General features: G+C 43.2%; 1 protein-coding gene across 4 annotated transcripts in view; it reads right to left on the bottom strand.

The window, feature by feature from the left end:
- SDK1 (sidekick cell adhesion molecule 1) overlaps positions 1-18786 on the bottom strand; it is an 857865-nt gene that overhangs the window by 343628 nt on the left and 495451 nt on the right. The gene's annotated exons all lie outside the window — the stretch shown is intronic.

The following is an 18786-nucleotide window of genomic DNA, read 5'->3' as shown; positions in this document are numbered from 1 at the left end:
TGTGGGGGAAGCAGAATTTGATAATGAACCAGCGCCACCTCCACTGTCAAAGGAAATGTTCCCACGTACTGTGGAAATAGAGACGATATCAAACCACCATGGTATTTACATATTCCAGTGGGTCCAGTCAGCAGAATGATGTAACAGTTTTATTTTTAAATGTCAAAATTTACAATAAATATTCCTTGCAACTATTTACACTTATGAAAAAGTTTTAATATCTTTTTTAAAGTGTACAAGAAGGTACATAGCTTCCGAAAGTTCTTTCAGGAGGAAGAGCAGAAAAAACCTCTGAAGGGTCCTCGTCCAGGCGAGAGCTGGGGAGAGCGTGACAGTGGCAACAAGGAGAAAGGAGACACCGAGAAATGAGAGGTGTGCCAGAGGTTGAAAGCTTGGGCTTGGCAGCTGCGTGCACCAGGTTCAAATCCTGGTTCCACCACTGACTAGTCTTGTGGCCTTGACTAGTACTATTTCTGGAGGCTCCTCTAGTAAATACCTCCCTCAGCACAGTATGATATAGATCTCAGTTTATGCTAAATAAAATTACTATTATTTCAGAAATAGAATTGACAGAATTTGGGAACTTAATGGAACCAGGCGAAGAATTTAAGATGATCCCATGATTTCTACTTTCAGGATGGCTCAGTTAATAATGAGAAGGCAATTGGGCTGGGCAAGACATTGAGTCTGAGGAGTCCCTGGGACACATGGACAGTGGTGTGTGCGTGTGAGATCCAGGAGCAGAGCTCAGAATCATAAAAAGACCTGGAGGCTCCAGGCCTAAGTGACTGACATTAACCGAACAGAGCTGTGGGGCAAGGTCAGCTAACAACAAAAACACATTTAAAAATGAGGGCAGAAAAGAAAGCATCTAAAAAAAGTCCTGAGCAAGAGATGCTAGGGAGCTAGAGAACGTTGGAACACAGAGGTTCCAAAGAGAGCAGTCAACCTGTCCCAAGGGCCAGGGACATGACCAGCACAGAGCCCTCGATTTGGAGGTGGAAGGTTACCTTTCATCTGCTGGTGGCAGCTCTAGGGGGAACCAGAGACGAAGCAGCCAGTTTCAGTAGACTACAAGGACCCCTGAGGGAGGCGGCTGAGGAGCGGGGAGTCAGAGGTCGCCTGATGGCAAGCAGGGGAAAAGATATGATTGTCTAGAAGAAGTGCTGAGGATGCCTATGGACATCCAGAGGAAGGGGAAGACGGAGAAAGGAAACAGAGGCAGCTCTGGAGGAGACGGGCTCAGGGAAGTGGAGGTGTTTCAGGCTTGGGCGGGAGCCGGAATGCCTTCCTGGAATAGGACGGAGGTAAGCCAGAAGCAGTCAATATACACAGATTTGGAGGGAATTTATAGAGTGGTGGCTGGTTTCCTTTTCCTTAAAGAATCAGGAGCGTGTGGAGAGTGAGTCGTGCAGAACTGGGGTTTGGGGAGAGTGGCATGCATTAAAACATGGACTGTGATCCAAGATGTGGCTCTCTACTATTTTCAGAAATGAGCTATCAGTAGATCATCAAATTCCTTAAGCAAATGTCCTTCTCTTTTTAAAATCAGAGGGCAGAATTCCCTTAGCACATTTAAAATTCACCCCTTATACTCTACTTATTTTTATGCCATACACATAATTTATGCAAAGTCTTTATTGAGATCCCTTTAAACCGTATATTAACTGCATACCCACAGGGGTGTGCCCACGCATTTTCCTTTTCCTGTGGGTACGTGTGCACACACATGTGGTTGGGTGTGACCCCGTGAGCCCTTTTATTATTCAGTTCATAAAAATATGAGAGAGTGTCATTTATCAGCAACCCAAACTTACAGTTAATAAAATTTCTGGGGCTCTCTTTCCTCCTGCTATGTGCAGGTTACTCTCATTTACTTCAAACAGAAATACATACGTGTTATCAGGAAATACAAATCCATCCTTCTTCTTTAAGTAATTGGTAATAGAGCCTAAAATTATTAAATTGGATTTCTGTAAAGTTGTATATAGGGAAGCAGCTCAAATAAAATATCATTTCTACTGACTTTATTCCAGAAACCACAATTTCAATCTGTTTATACTGATGATCCAGTTATTTTCTAAATGTATTCTGTAATTTTCTCTATTCACTCAAATACGTTATCCTATTTTTATTATTTTGGGGCTCACACAGCAAGCAACCTGTTTAGTGTTAAATAAATCTTCACTGCAAATGGAATTTCTTTTTAATTGACTAGGCTGCTTTTGTAAAAAAAAAAAAAAAGAAAAGAAAAAAATTATGCATGGAAAGAATCCTATCTGAAATACCGAAGGGAGGCCCGCTGCTTGAGGGACACTGAGCCAAGAGCTGATTTCTTCTAGGGCATCTGCACCCTCTTTTCAAGTTGCACCAGCATGCCCGGCATCTGCAAATTTCAGGCCATCTGACAGCTCTGCGCTTGCTCTGCCCTCCATCCTTTTGCTGGGTTTGGCTAACAACTCACAGTCTCCAAAAAGTTTTCCACCCTCCAGCCTGAAGGAGCTTTGCCTCCAACTCAGCGCCCCTCCCTCTCTGCAGTCCTCAACCGGGCACGTCAGGTCCACGAGAACTTTCTCGGTCATTGCTCTGGACCCACTCTGGCAGTCGAGACCGCCTTCTCCGAAGCTTCGCTGAGAGCTGTCCCACCTTGCCTCCCTGGGCCAGGCCATTAAGCCCAGAGAGCTCATTCTCTGTATCTTGTGTGATTAACAGATGTTCTGCTGAAACATATATTCTGGCTAATAAAGTATTATGTTAAAAGCCCTTTTCTTGAAAAAATAAAAATAAAAACACACTTATTTGGCAAGCAATGATTGGATTAATTCAGGAGGTTCTACTCATAATAGATTTTGAATACGGGATTGCACATTTTATAAAAATTAAGGCTCTCCTTGAATCAGACCAAATCGGAAATGTGGTAGGTAAACAGGTTTGACTTTTGTCTCCAAGGCCTTAGGCAAACAGTGATGTTACATGTGTGGGACTCATGCTGCAGAGCTGCTGTTCACATTAAGTTAAGTGGGACTTTTAAAAGTGATTTTCTCTCTCTCTCTCTAAATTCTTTGTTGTTGAAATTACAGTTAAGGAAGTGGATTTTTCTTTGGTTTAGTGAAATTTGGTTTCACAGTTCTCTGTTGGAAAAGAGATTAAGCTTCAGGAAGCTGAATATCTGGGGAAGAAGACCAGCAAAGGTATAGATGCCAAACTTGTTTGTCCCCCGAGAGCCAGGTTAGCACATCCCAGGCCCCTCCAGGACAGCACGTTCCAGGCCCCTTCAGGTTAGCACACCTCAGGTCCCTCCAGGATAGGACGTCCCAGGCCCCTCCGGCTTAGCAAATCCAGGCCCCTCCAGGTTAGCACATCCCAGGTCCCTCCAGAACAGCACGTCCCAGGCCCCTCCAGGTTAGCACATCCCAGGTCCCTCCAGAACAGCACGTCCCAGGCCCCTCCAGGTTAGCACATCCCAGGCCCCTCCAGGTTAGCACATCCCAGGCCCCTCCAGGTTAGCACATCCCAGACCCCTCTGGGTTAGCACATCTGAGGCCCCACTGGATTAGCACATCTAAGCCTCCTCCAGGACAACACATCCGAGGCCCCTCCGACTTAGCACATCTGAGACTCCCCTAGGTCTCAGTAATTAGTTTGGGGTGGACCTCTGATACCTGATGGAGCCCACTCCTCTCCTTCCATCTCCTACCAGTCTGTATGAGCAGCTCCCCTTTTCCCTAGGCCTTTACTAGTTAGAATTTTGATTGGCATCCTACGTTGGGCTAAGAAAATGGTTAATCAGTATAATATTTACATAAACTTCTGTATATAGTCTTCAGATCTAGTCTATAAAAGTGTATTTAGCTTTTTTGGGCTCTAAAACACAAGTTTAGAGTTCACCTGGTTCAGACCCCTCGTTTCACAGATGAGAAAACTGAGCCCCAGATCCCCAGCACCCAGAAAGTCAACAGCCACACATCGTCATCGTACAGTGAGTTCTCTATGATACAGACACACGCTCTGAGTCCTGAGGCCAGCTTTATAGTAAGGCCCCTTTGTATAACAATGTCTGAGTGCCCGTGATAATATTGTTTAAGTTCTAAAAAAAACTAATTAATTTTCATCAAAAGCATTATGAATAAAAAAATCAGATGCGCTCAAAAATGAATTAAAACTAATGAAGGAATATCACCAATTGAAAACAGGTTGATTTCAGTTAATTCAGAGAAGAAAGAGCCAAGTCCTATTTTGCAGGTGATAGGATTTTGACAATTTCTGCTCCACAATAAAAGCTCTTTTTCTTTTAAATAGCTAGAGACAAAGTTAATAAATCATATCCCATCTGTAGGCATAAAGAAGACAACTGAAGCCAGGATATTCAACTTGGTCCAGAACACAAAGCAACGTGAGCCCATGCTGTGTCGAATTCTGAAGTAAATAGAAGTTGACAAAAAGTCAAGGAAAGTGCTTCTGGTTTTTCCTTTTGGGTTAGCATTAGGCTCCATGCTAATCCTGGAGATTAATGCAAAAGCCTGTTAATGCAGCTAAAGCGCAGCGTTCTGGAAGTCAAGAGCTCGGGGAAGGCACACGCTGCACTGAGCGGCAGGAGCTCCTCTATCGTGAAGCACCCAAAGGCTGCTCATTAGGCCATGGCTTCCTAAGTCCCAACTGGAGGGAGCTGAGGCAGGTGTTCGATGCAGCTTCAGCAAGCAGGAATGTGAGGCTGGCCACCTTCGTCTCCCTGGATGACATATGGTCTTCTGAGAATCCTTCCCCAAAGAAACAAGTTTGGTTTACGCTGGGCTTCCATGAATATCACAGTAAATTTCTTGGCTGTACCTGTAGTGACACTACATTCCTTTTGCTGTACGACTCAGAGGGCCCCACCTGTGCCTGGGTTAAGGGTTGTCTGGGAGGACAATTCCAGCGACACAGAATGAGGACAAAAAGGAGAGCAATTCCCTTATGCCTGGCCAGCACTTCAGCTGGTCTGCGTTGCTGGTCTGGCGAGGTGACCCAGACCTTCCTCTAAGTGTTTAGTTGACTTGCTCCGGTTGCTACAACCACCCACTGTCTATTATTGTTGGATGTGGAGGCACCAGGGACACACCAGTGAGTCACCTGGGTTTCAGAGAGATTCTTCCATGCCCCCGTCATGTAGCAGCAGTCCAGGCTCCTCAAGGTCATCAGCATCAACTTCCCATGCCAGCACAGTCATCGAATCCCTTGTCTGCTGGTCCAGGGAACCCCTTGTCCTCCTTGGTAGAGGCATTGCCTCCCAGGACGCTCTAAGTCAGCAGAGCCTAAGGGTTTGGAACAGGTAGCAGAGCCCCAGAACTGGGTCAGCGGGAGCGACTCAGAGAGGACTGCCTGCAGCTCTGCTCACTGGGAGGACGTCCCTGTACCACTGTTGCGGGGCCATCCTCTAGAGGGGCGTATCGTGCAACCACATTTTTCGCTAGAGCCAACATGTGGTTCTGACCTATTTGTGAATCAGTCCTGGGTTTTTCACTCCTTTGTCAGCTGGTTGTAAGAACCCCTTCCCACTGAGGCTGTAGTCATGAGATGGGGGGAGAACTGTCAGTGCTGAAGGGGTGGTTGACATGGGAGTCTGGGGTCACCTTTCATGTCATTTACTGCCTTCTTTAACTGCCTGGGCCTGGCCCTCAATGCGTCATTTCCACCCAGCCAGCCTCATGACCTGGAGAATCTCACAGTACCTGGCTCATGAGGGGTAGTTCTGGGCCCTGGTCACTTGGTGCTCAGTGTCAATGAGGGCCCAGAAACTCATTACAACGAGATGTCTGTCCTTCTCAAATAATGAGCTGTTCTCTGCTGCAGAAGGAAAAGGCTTCCTCCAGAACTCTGGGGCCCCAAATTGGAACCCTCCTACCGGGGTTTGCCACAGACACACACAGCACCTCTCTCCAGCAAGGATGCCTCTGGCACCGTTAGATCGGCTGAATCAAATGACATGGGCCACTGGGAAGTTTGCACCTGGGTCTACTGGACAGCCCTCTCTTGATCTGGCTCCTCTTCCCCCTGCTGAATCACCCAATAAATGGCTAGGGGAAGTGTTCCCAAGAGCTGTATGCATGTGGCACGAACATAGAAGCAGGGCACTATCAGATCACGCCCGCATAAAACTGGTCGGACATTCAGGGCCCGCGGCAGAACAGGTGCCCACGGGCTTGGAGACAGGTGGAGCTCGTGACGAAAGCTCCAGCAGCAGCTCGCTCACTAAGCTGGGCCTCTGGGGATTAACAAACTGCCAGCCATCTCCCCGAATGAGCATGAGGCCCAGAGCTGTCTGGTCCATGTGGAGGCTCCTCAGCGCGGTCCTCAAATCTTAGTGAGTCCCAGAATCACCTGGAGGGCTGGTTAAGACACACATTCCCGGACTTCACTCCCGGAGGCTCTGGTCAGCAGGTCTGGGGAGGGTCCCTGGGAGTTTGCATGTCCACCAAGTGTCCAGGTGATGCTGCTCCCCAGACCATACTCTGAGCAGATTTGCTCTAGAACCTCTGAGCAGCATCACTCCAGAACTTTGCTATTCAACCAGCAGCATCTGCATCGCCTGGGAGCTTGTTGGAAATCTCGGTTTTCTCAAGCTTTACTGTGCATGTGAATCATCTAAGTAAAGATGCAGAATTTGATTCAGTAGGACGGAGATGGAGCTCAAAAATCTGCATTTCTAACAAGCTCCCAAGATGATGCTGATATTACCGGTCCAAGGACCACACTTTGAGTTTAGCCCAACCATGTGCAGCCCTGAATATATATTAAAATCACCTGGGTGCTTTAAAAAAAAGTCCTGAACCAGCCCAGGTGATTTTCATGGACATCCAGGGTTAAGAAACAGTGTCACAGACTCCAAATATTTTTATTCTATTTTGTCACTTTTCCTTTGATTATTGTTAAACATATTGGCCCAGCACTTTTTCAAACTTGGTGTGATTTGCCGTCTGTCAGTTTGATCTTCCAATTTTCCCACCGTCCTGGCACCTTGGCAGGATTCATTCTTCTGCAGTTCTTGTCTGTCCGCCTGCCACCTCCTTCCCTGGTTCAACTTTCACTTCCAAACTAAGCACAGACCTCTCATTGCCACGGTCACTGAACACGCTCTCCATATATCTTTGCCCATATAGTCCATAAAAGAATTTTGAAAAACTATGTCCCCTCATGTATTTTAAGTTTATATTTAAATGTTTACATTTACTCTCTAGTGTATTTTAAAAGAAACTTTTGATCACTGTTTTAAATGTATCCAAAGGGACGTAGATTCCACAGTGACTTGATAACTACCATCACTCATTTAAAAATCTCCCTCTTGATACCTGAAAATTTTACATCATTGCTTTTTCTCCTTCAATCCAGGCACAGAATTTTATTTGCTGTAATATAGCATGCTTGAAAGTCCTTTATCACTGTGCCACACTTCTCTACGCAAGAAAGGATGGATATTTCATTAATTTTTTTTTCAAATTCCTCTGATCCTAAAATTCTAAATGTTGAAAAACAAATTATGGGTAGGTTATCCACTACAATTATTACTAATAATTAATAATCAAATCAATATACATCATTACAAATTTTGAAAAATATTAAATATAAAACGCAAAATTTCATTGGAAATGCATCTCAATGAGATGAATGGGACTGTTCTTTTTTAATTAGTGCATATATTCATGGGCGAATATTACTTCTAGCTAAAATGAGAAAGTGTTCAGCATCAATTTCATTTCTATTTTTCGTTTTTATAAATGTATGCACTGAGAAAACTTATTTTCATAAATAAGTAGATGGGAATGGAAGGAGTTTTGTCACAACGTCAGTCAATTCTTTGACATCATTCTGATTGCTATGCCCAAAATCACACCATAATTTATCATCAAACATTATTTTTAATAATCTTTTGGCTGACAACTTGATTAGGTCCTCCTTCCATTTTGTTGAAAGCTAAGAATTGTAAGCCACCTGACTTGCAAGAGGATTTCTTACCCAGTTATTAAAGTCATCTACTTTCTCGGCAGTGACCCCAATATTTGAAAGTATCCTTGGTCTGGCAAGTAGAGGGCTTGACCGCCCAGAGCCATGCACAAGAGAGGTGAGAATTTGGTGGGAGGAATGCTTTTCCTTTGTAAGGTGGGAGAAAAGCCACTGTGAACAGGGAGGTGAGAAAGCAGAATCTGCTCCTCCACTGCAGACGCTTTCTCAGGCAGGTCAGTCTGGGAAAGAGCACAAATCTAAGTTTGGGATGTGGAAACTGATTCCCGTCAACCATCCATCACTGAAGATCCCTGGAGGAACAGGACCCTGATTTGAAGCCCGCTGATCTAGATTAACCCCATCTGTCGGTGGTGAGCAGTGCTGACGTGCCTTCGCCCAGACTAACGCCTGCGGGGACCAAGCAGATACGCAGCATAAACCTCTCCACTGGGCCTGCGAGACATTCTCCACCTTCCCGGTCCTAATTTATTTCCCTATTTTTGACAAAGACGGGGTATAGCAAAAGATTTTTCTAGTATAAGACAAACAATAGTGCAAAACTTATAATAAATGGCAACTGGCTGGTCTCCTTGCTAGGGACACGTCCTGGGAGGGTTGGGATATTGGCAAGATGAGTAGATGCACCGTGAAAGTGAGCAGCATCTACTCAGCTCCAGCTAATTGTTGTCTTGAGGGGGATGTGGTTCTGGTGTCACTAGGTCTTCAATATTTATGTGGAATCTCCTGGTTTTCAAAAGTTTTTTTTTTTTTTTTCAAGGAAGATTAGCCCTGAGCTAACATCCGTGTCCATCTTCCTCTATTGTATATGTGGGACGCCTGCCACAGCATGGCTTGACAGTGGTATGTAGGTCCACACCCGGGATCCAAATCGGTGGACCCCAGGCTGCCAAAGTAGAGTGTGCAAACTTAACCGCTGTGCCAGTGGGCTGGGCCCCAGGAGGTTTTTCATGTTTCCTAAGCAGTTATGTGTGGGCCCTCTGTGAGGGCAGAGCTTTGTTCTTATCTTGGAAGTTGGTACCTTGAAAGTCCGTGAATAGAGAAGCTTCTGTTGACTCCAGGCACTGCTGTTCCCTTTATCGGGGTGGCCTCCTCTCTAACTCTTTAGCTGACTAACTCTCACTCAACCTCTGGATCTCAGTTCAACATCAGTTCCTCAGGGAAAACCTTTCTGATTGCCCCAGACTTGGCTGGGTGCCCCACCCAGGGGTTTCCACAGTGACCTGTGCTTCTCTTTATCATGGCTCATACACATTTGTGTTCATTCTCTATTTATATGGCCATCTCACCCTTGACTTCCCTAACTGTTCAATGCCTCGCACCAGGCTTGGTGCACAAGAGATATGCCACAAACAACTGTGGCATGCAGTAATCAGCGTTGCCGTGTACACCCAGGCAGGCTATGCATGGGCCACTTCTTTGGGCTGCCATTAATATGGACTACTACAGACCCTGAAGGTGTGTGGCGCAGCCATCTCGAATGAGGGCCGGGCAGTCCTACTTGCTAAGGGAAAGTCTCCCTGCACAAGCTGCTCATCAGCCACAGCCCTGCGGTAAATAAACCTTCCGCACGCATCCTGCTCGTTTGTACAAGCACTCTCAGGAGGACCCGGAGTCAGCCTTGCTGGTCATGACAAACTCTTACCACTCCCAGATAATTCCAGGAGCAGGCAGAGATCAATGAGGGGTCATGGGAGAGTTTCAGTGGGAGTTCTTTTTGCACACAAAGTGTTATGCATTCTTATAGAACTGTCCTGTTCAATACAATAGCCTCTAGCCACATAAGGCTAGTAAATCGAAATTAAATAAAACTAAAAATCCACTTTCTCAATCACCCTAGTTACATTTAAAGTACTCAATGGTCCCATGCAGCTAATGGTTGCCATATTGTACAGTACAAATAGAGAACATTTCCATCATCACAGAAACTTCTATTGGTCATGGGTCACAACTCAAATGCTTCCAGAGCAGGTAGCTAACGTGAAAGAGCCAGGCTAAGATTCAGAAATATTTCTCTCCAAAGAGGAGGTCTGTTAATACAAATACCTAACTTACCTCAAGAACAAAGAGACTTAATCTCTCACTCGAAAAGACCTGCCTCTCATTTGCTTTAAATCTGTGATAATTTAAAATTCCACAATGAATATTTTCACAAAACAAAGAACAGTGCACTCCACAGGAAACTGAAGCCTCTGCCTTAGGAGAATGTGCTCAATGAAACAGACTGTTCAAACTGGGGATGGTGGTCCCAGTGAGGCCAATTCATCAGTTTTTTTTTTTTTTCTTGGTGAGAAAGAATGGCCCTGAGCTAATATCTGGTGCCAATCATCCTCTTTTTTTTTTTGGCTTGAGGAAGAGTGTTCCTGAGCTAAAATCTGTGCCAGTCTTCCTCTATTTTGTATGTGGGTTGACACCACAGCATGGTTTGATGAGCAGTATAGGTCTGCACCTGGGATCCGAACCCACAAACCCAGGCCGCCAAAGTGGAGCATGCTGAACCCAACCACTACACCACTGGACTGGCCCCTCGGATATTTTTTAAAACTGGAAAACTCCCTCTCAACTTTTAAATATTGGCTCCTGTATTTTTTTTTTTGAGGAAGATTAGCCCTAAGCTAACTACTGCCAATCCTCCTCTTTTTTGCTGAGGAAGACTGGCCCTGAGCTAACACACGTGCCCATCTTCCTCTACTTTATATGTGGGACGCCTACCACAGCATGGTGTGCCAAACGGTGTCATGTCTGCACCCGGGATCCAAACCGGCGAACCTCGGGCCGCCGAGAAGCAGACCGTGAGAACTTAACTGCTGCGCCACCGGGCCAGCCCCGTGGCTCCTGTATTTTTAAGGTATTGTGTGGACTAAATGAAACACAGTCAAGGAGCAAATGCAGTCCACAGATGGCTAATCTCGACTTCTGATCTAGAGTAATACTGTACTTCAGGAAAGAAACCACAATAGGAATAAGGAATGGGTAGTTATTACAGACTGAACTGTCTCCCCCTAAAATTCAAATGGTACAGCCCTGATACCCAATATGGCTGGATTTGGAGATGGGGCCTCTAAAGAGGTGACTAACGGAAAATGAGGTAACAAGGGTGGGGCCATGATCCAACTCGACTGGTGTCTTTATAAGAAGAGGCACAGACACGAGAGAGCTCTCTCTCCCTCTTTATCCATGTGCACAGAGGAAACACCCTGTGAGGACACAGAGAGAAGGCAGCCGTGCAAGCCAGGAAGAGAGCTCTCACCAGAAACCAACCCTGCTGGCACCTGGATCTTGCACTTCAAGCCTCCAGAACTGGGGGAAAGCACACGTCTATTGTTTAAGCTGCCCAGTGTGTGGTGTCTTGCTATGGTGGCCCGAGCTGATTAAGACAGTAGTTTTAACTTATACATCTAAGTTATTTTATGTATATGTATGTAAGTTATCTACACAACTTATACATAAGTTATAAGGAAATCAATTTTTATAAATCACATATTGAATGGTTAGGGGTGAAGAACTTATATTAATAGTCCGTTTGTAAAGCAACTCATTTTTTAAACTACAGTTTGACATACTGGGCTTGCAGAGCATGGGCAGTGGCATTATTTCACATAGCTCAGTCAGTTTTGCCCACAGAAGGGCCCTGTTCATGAGAATAATGAAGCCTGTGGCTTGAAAGCTGTAACTCTACTGGCTCGTTCTATTTCTAGCATAATCCATCTCTTGAAATTTTTCCATATTTTCTCTACATAAGCCTACACTAATGGTCATATAAACAAGAACTACTGTGAACTGTTTCTGAAAAAGTGTTTCTCCAACACAAAATCCTGTATATCTTAACTTTATCTTTACCAACCCTATCTTTTACAGCAGGCAAAGGATTAGAAATATAAGTGGTAGAAACTCAGGATGTGTGGGAAAATTACTATTCCCTAACTTAGGACATCCCATATCATATAGACAGATGGATAAATATTCTGGAGGAAGCACGGATTTAAGCTAAGTGATCAGGGATAGGTAAGAACTGGAAACATAAAAAGAAAGTGAGACAACCTTCTAGGGCATCTAGGAGAAGAAGTTGCTTTGGGATGGGAAGTATAAAGAGACAGGCTAATTTAATTTCCAAGTGAAAACATCCAACAAGACAGTGGATCCCGTTCTCAGGGCACAACGTCCCAAGCACTAGGTTAGACTGGGCAAGCTTTCTCCACTGTAGCCAGAAGCAGCATAATCAACTGGATGAGTGAGACTGAGACAAAGAGGAAAGCCAGAGACCAACACATGAGATGAAGTCATCAAACAGACAAAAAGTTAGTCAATAATCGAGGAGATGCATGGGGACAACCTTCCATTTTAGGACACCTTACTAAATCAGACAAAGAAGTTAAGAAATTAGAAGATAATCAGAATTTTAGAGTCATAGTGGACTTAAAATCATTTCACCCAGTTTTCCATTGGACAAAGAATGAATGCCCACCCTGGCATTCAGGTTGGAAATGATGTTTGATCAAAGGTGATACTTAATGTCACAAGAATGAATGAGATCTCAAAGGAGGAAAAAACAGCATAAAAACATGACAAAACTTGGCACTAAAGGACTAGGCAGTGGGGAATCCTTACATCTTGGGGTAAGGAGAACAAAATGGAGCTATAAACACCAAGAGAAATGCAGCTAGAGGAGGAACAAGAGCAAAGTCAGTAAGAAGGTATCCTGAGAAGCCAAAGATGGGGAGAGAATCGAGAGAGGGAGAGTAAAAAACAATGATTCATTGCACAGTGGTGAAGAACGAAGATGGAAATATACCAAGCAATGCTTTCGTTCCTAATGACTTTCATCCATTCAGTAAGCAAGTATTTATTGAGTCCTTTGAGTTGTCATGCACTCTTCTGGCTACTTGGGAAAAAAGGAGACAAAAATCCCTGCCCTCATGGAACTTACATTCTGGTGGGAGAGGAAAACAATACCCTTAACTGAACGAGGTCGTAGGAAAGGCAGAGTCTTGCTGGGGGGACACGAGCATTGAAAACAAGGGGAGCAGACAACGGGACAGTGGGTGCAATGGTCCTTAGTTGGAGAGCCCTGTTCTAGCCCAAATCTCCTTTCCTTAATCATCTCGCTGGCGCTGCCTCTCTCCATAAGTGAAAGAAAAGATTAAAGAGTTCTGCTAACAATGCTTTTCCAACCTCAGAAGCAGAATTAATTGCTCCCTTGCCTGTGCTTCCACAACATTTTCTAGCTAACTCCATTTCACTTGGCATTCAACACACTGTGCTCTTGTCATTGGTTCACGGGTCTGCCTCTCCTCAGCAAAAAGCGAGCTCAGGAAAGGCAAGAACCCTACGTCTTAATCATTTCATTTCCTCAGCATCAGGCATTATGCCTGGTAAATATTAGATGCACAGTGTTTTCTGAGTGAAACATCAGACATAAAATCTGTATTTTTAAAAGGGGAAATTATACATTTTGGAACAAAAGTGAGATACACAGACTCTAAGTGCCAAAAGAAATCACAAGGCAGCACTTCCAATTGCTTCTTCTCTGCAGATGTACAGGATGGGTGGAGGAGTGACTCCAGAAGACCAGTGAGAGCACGCAAGCCGTTTCCATAATGATGACACATTTATCTCTTATGCAAACCTGAGTACTCTTCCAGGCTGAGGCGATACGCAAAATATTTAATGACCAACATGCCAACATGGCAGGGGCACCAACCAATCAGAACAGAAGTCAGTGGGGGCATAATAGCTTAATATCAGTCCTTCAGATACAAACTTAAGAGATGGATTTGATCTCAATCTTAACGCCAGTACAGGGTTCAAATAAGTAGAGCTACTTCCCTGATTTTTACCAACATCATGCTTACCATCATGATTTTTTAATGCTATAACTAAAATGAACAAAGAAATAAAAGGCTCAAAATACTGCCCATTCATTTTATATTTCTTTATGACAGTAACATTCTTGCATAATTTTTTCTGAGGCCATTTTCTCAATTCAAGAGAACTTTTCCTGAGTAGGCTAAAGAAATGTGGAGCCTCTTAAACTTTCTGAAATGAACTAATAACCAAAGGTCAACTCCTGCATATGGTTTCTCTACATAAGTCATTCTGACTAATTAGGGGGCTTCCCAAAGTCTCAAGGAATGGGAAGGGAGAAGTGCAAATTCTGGAGCACATTTGTGCTGGAAACCTTCCCAAACGAGAGCCAACCTTTGTGTAATTCAACCCTGTCTGAATTAATATAACCACAGAGTGACATCTTGACGGGGAAATACATTAGAGTGTGCAACAATCTTTCAAGGCAAGCAAAGGGAGCAGCAGAGCGCAGGGCGCTTAATACCAGATGGGATACAGCTCAACCAAATCCATTCTCAGTAAAACAAGAAAATAAACCACCAACCAACCAACCCCAGAGGGCCAGGCGAATGGGCCACCACTCCTGACTTATTTCTTCTCTAGCTCCAGTTCCTTCTCCTAAGTCCAAGTTGGGGACCAAAATGGAAAAACTGTCATTCTTTCAAGAGTTTCACTGAGTTTCTGCACTTCTGGGTTTGTGTCTCTCTTGCTCCCTAGGAAAATCAAAAACATTACAGCTTGCAGACTTCCCAGATGGTCATTCAGGTCTCTAACTAGCGTGAACCAGAAAATTCCCAGTGTGCATTTTTATGATTCTATAAAACTAGGCAAAATGATAGTCTTTGGAATCTGCCTGAAAAAGCTACACTGACCAGATAGTCCTGGGTAAATAGCAAGGTACAGTGACAATCGGCAGCCACATTTCTTATACCCTTTCATGACTTGCTTTGCCAATCCAGAGCTACGCCAGGCTCTGAGGGTAGGAACTGATTTTGTGCCAAGGAGGATATTCCTGAAGATCATAAAAGATGAGAGGTGTAGGCAGAATAATCATCTGAAATAACAAAGAATCCCTGGCGGAGACCATTGCTAAGGACTCACTAATTAGAACGTGCAGAAAGAACCTACACCTGAAGATAAATTTCTGCTAGAAATTCTGTTTTTTCCCCCTCAGATACAAAGTGTTCTTGGAAAAGCAGGGAGTCCAGCCCCTCTGGATTTGACAGTGGGCTTCCGAGGAGCCAAGTGGCCTTTCACTTTAACAGATCCTTTAGCTGATTATCTTATGGCTTGATTTAATATTGTCAACCACATTGTAAAGATCTACAATTTTAATTACCTGCTGTAATTGCCTTTTATAAGAGCCGAAAGAATATCATCTACAGCAATTAGTAATAAAACATGATGATGGAGTGTAGAGGTAGGACTGAGCTGTTATCAGAAGGTGACCAGTGGCGGACACAAAGGCAGCAATCGGATTAAGAATTTTCAACGTGCTTTTAAAAATCGAAAATAATTCCACAATACAAATAATCTCAATGAATAAAACGATAAAAATTTCTTTGGAAGAAGGCAGACCTGGGTTTGAAACTAAACCACATAATTAACTGCGTAGACTTGTTTGTTATTTATTCCCTTGGTTTGTTTCCTCATCTGTAAAATGGGGATAATAGTGACTTCATAGGGCTTTTTGAAAAAATGGAGACTAAATTAAGTATATTTTCATCCTGGAAACAGAGTAGACATTCAATAAATAGTGATTGTTTCTACTACTGCAATGCATTGAATTTTTGTGTTCCTCAAAATTCATATGTTGAAATCCTAACCCCCAATGTGACAGTTTTAGGAGGTGATGGTATTAGGAGGTGATGGTATTAGGATGTGGGGCGTTTGGGAGAGACTCAGGACATGAGGGTGAAGTCCTCATGAATGGGATTAGTGCCCTTATAAAAGGGACCCCTTTCTGCTGTGCGAGGATACAATGAGAAGTCTGCAACCCAGAAGAGGGTTCTCACCAGAAACCAACCATACTTTCATCCTGATCTTAGATTCCAGCCTCTAGAACTGAAATAAATAAATGTCTGTTGTCTAGAAGCCACCCAGTCTATGGTATTTCGTTATAGCAGCCTGAACTGATTAAGACAACTACTATAACATGCTTTCATCACACTTTGAGCCAAATCATGTCTTCGCATCCTTACTTAAAGCTTGAAATCAAAGTTAACATATGGGATATTAGGCCTACCCTCAATACAAATACCGTGTTACTATTAAAGAGGTTGGTTCCACCCCAAAGTAGAAAATCATATATTTTCATTTTCCTCTAGGATGAGACAAGAAAAGATAATTTAGACCAGAAAATCAGACAGTTTGGAGTTTAAAAAGCTCAAAAATTCTGAAAGAAGAGAAACTAAACAGGTGTTTCTTAATTAGCAGCTTCAGAATATTGAACTCACACATAAAAGGAAAAAATATTGGGAAGGTATGTGTAGAATTATTTAGCCTAGAAAGGAACTAAAAGCCAAACACCTGGGAATTGACCACCATCATCATTTGTATTCAACTACTGAGTGAATTTAGTTTTCTAAGAAAATTATCTTTACAACTAACAACTGGTTCTGTGGTCTCATCTCAGCCAGTAACCATTACTTTGTCTAGGATTTCCGCAGACAAGATGTGTAATGCATGTATGTTAGAGTTTGTAAAACGATTGTAAGGAAAATTCAATTTTCTGTCCCCCTTGTTTGTGCCCTCTAAAAATTTCTGATCTTTTCCTATCAATTACAGAGACAAGGACAGCAAAGTACTTCAATGAATGCAACATCCAACACGATCAGAGCTAGGAAGATACTGATTGCACGAGTAAGTTATGATGGAGTCACTCTCAATGTAAGTTTTGAAATGCTATGTTTACATATTATGAGCCTACAATGAAATGATCTTAAGTTCTCAGTCTACTGAATTGAGGCATGTGGCTGTTGGCTAAGGTTAAAAAATTAGATCCCAGAACCAAGGGTGAAATTACTAGGGTTACTGTCCGGTTCCAGCTCTAAAACTGCCACAAGTAAAAGACTCCTATGTTTAAATATCTGAAAATAATAATTTGAACTGGTACATGTAACAAGGGGGCAGGAGAGAGGTGGTTTGGAGAAATTATTAAAGGTGAGCTTTGTGGAGGAGTTTGTAAAAAAATCTAATTAGGCAAATCACTACCGAATGATAATTCGTGCCCTAAATAATCACAGTATAATTGGGAGAAGTAAATGAATACTGTGGTTCATTTACTGAATCCAACTGGTCAGTTCTGCTTGGTTAGTGAGCTCTCCCACATGCTCCCCTTACTGCCCGGGTGTGGCTTACTCACCATGCAAAATCTGCCACAACAGATCAACAGTAAAAGCTGGGAAGCAGAGGGGATAACCGTGCATGTTACCAGGACAGACCATGTCTTATTTTATATCCTATGCGGTGTCTAATGCGTTATTGACAATAACAATACCACTTAGCCATTATAAGTTGTAATTTATCATTATGAGGCTCCGTTAGTAAGCAATGACCCAGGCCTCATCTCCCCCTACACCTCTAAGCAAACCTGTGTTCAGGCGAGTGGGGTCCCACTCACAGTCCACCCAGAGGTACCTTAGTTCGTTGCAAAAGAGTGCTAGCCTCCAAGCTGCCTTGGCAAGGACAGCACACTGGTTTTACGCAGGTTGAACGTTTATCGGGAGTGGTTCTGGCATCAAAACAGAAGGCCTCCCTTTTTAAAACAAAACCAAGCTCCCCTGTGGTTGAGTGTGGAAGAGCTCCTCACAGAGTCTCCAGCACAACGGGAGGGCTGCTGTCCCTAAGCTTCACCTCCTCCCCAGCTTCCCCGCCCGTGGGTCCACGTGAGGACCCAGAGCACGGCCGGCCTCCAGAACACACGCTGTTCCCTTTTTATAGGAGGAACTGGGGGGCTTGGCTTGAATCTCCAACTCCGCCTTTTCTATTCTTGTGATTCTGGTCAATAACCTAACTTCTTAGGGCCTCGGTGCCCTTGGCTTTGAAATGGGGTTGATCCTTAACTCACGGAGCTACTGTGGAATTTAAGAAGGAAAATGTCCGAGCTTGCCTATCTGGAGCTCAAGGCTTGTCAGTGCCCTGCTTCTACCCATGCCCTCGGGAGATCATTTAACAGTACGCTTATCGATAAATTATCTCCAAATCTGCATATCGTTTTCTTCCTAAGTCACCTAAAAAATTTTTGTAAAACTATCCATCATTTCTACAGTTTAAGTTGACATCCAAAGCTTTTCAACGTAGATTTGAAGGACTGCACAGAATATAATTTCCAGTGTATTTTAATATTTTAATATGCTAGTGTATTTTAATAAAATAAAACTACTGCAGCCCTTTTTAAAATGTATCCAAAGGAATCTAAATATTTGATAGAGTAAGTCCAAGGACTTACTACACATCATCACTCATTAAAAACAAAATGAACTACCTCTAGTGTTTAATAATCAGAAATTTTACATTTCTTTTTTTCTTCCTGAACTGGTATTTCCATTCTACACTCCTGCAGAATTTTATCCTAATTTATTATATTTAATGATTCAAAGTATTTTATTGATCACCCTATCACAGCCTCTGATAAAATATGTATATAAACTTAAATTTTCCAAGCAACAATATGGCTCTGGGATTAAAAAAAAAAATTCTTTTGGATTGAGTCATTGTTACAATTATTATTTGTACTCAATCAAAACAAATAAATGTACAACAAACTTGGATGAATATTATATGTAAAAGAAAAAAATCACTGCAAATGCATCTCTCCATGAAATGGATAGAGGTTTACCCTAATTCTCATCCTACTTTTCTTTTTTGCAGACATAACTGCTGTAAAATTTCATTCATTCCATAGATGAGAATGGAAGGAATTTTGTTATAGGAATATCTCTCAAT

The sequence above is a fragment of the Equus przewalskii genome, chromosome 12 (genome assembly GCF_037783145.1).
Source record: "Equus przewalskii isolate Varuska chromosome 12, EquPr2, whole genome shotgun sequence".
Taxonomy (NCBI): domain Eukaryota; kingdom Metazoa; phylum Chordata; class Mammalia; order Perissodactyla; family Equidae; genus Equus; species Equus przewalskii.
This window is presented reverse-complemented; position numbering and strand designations above follow the sequence as displayed.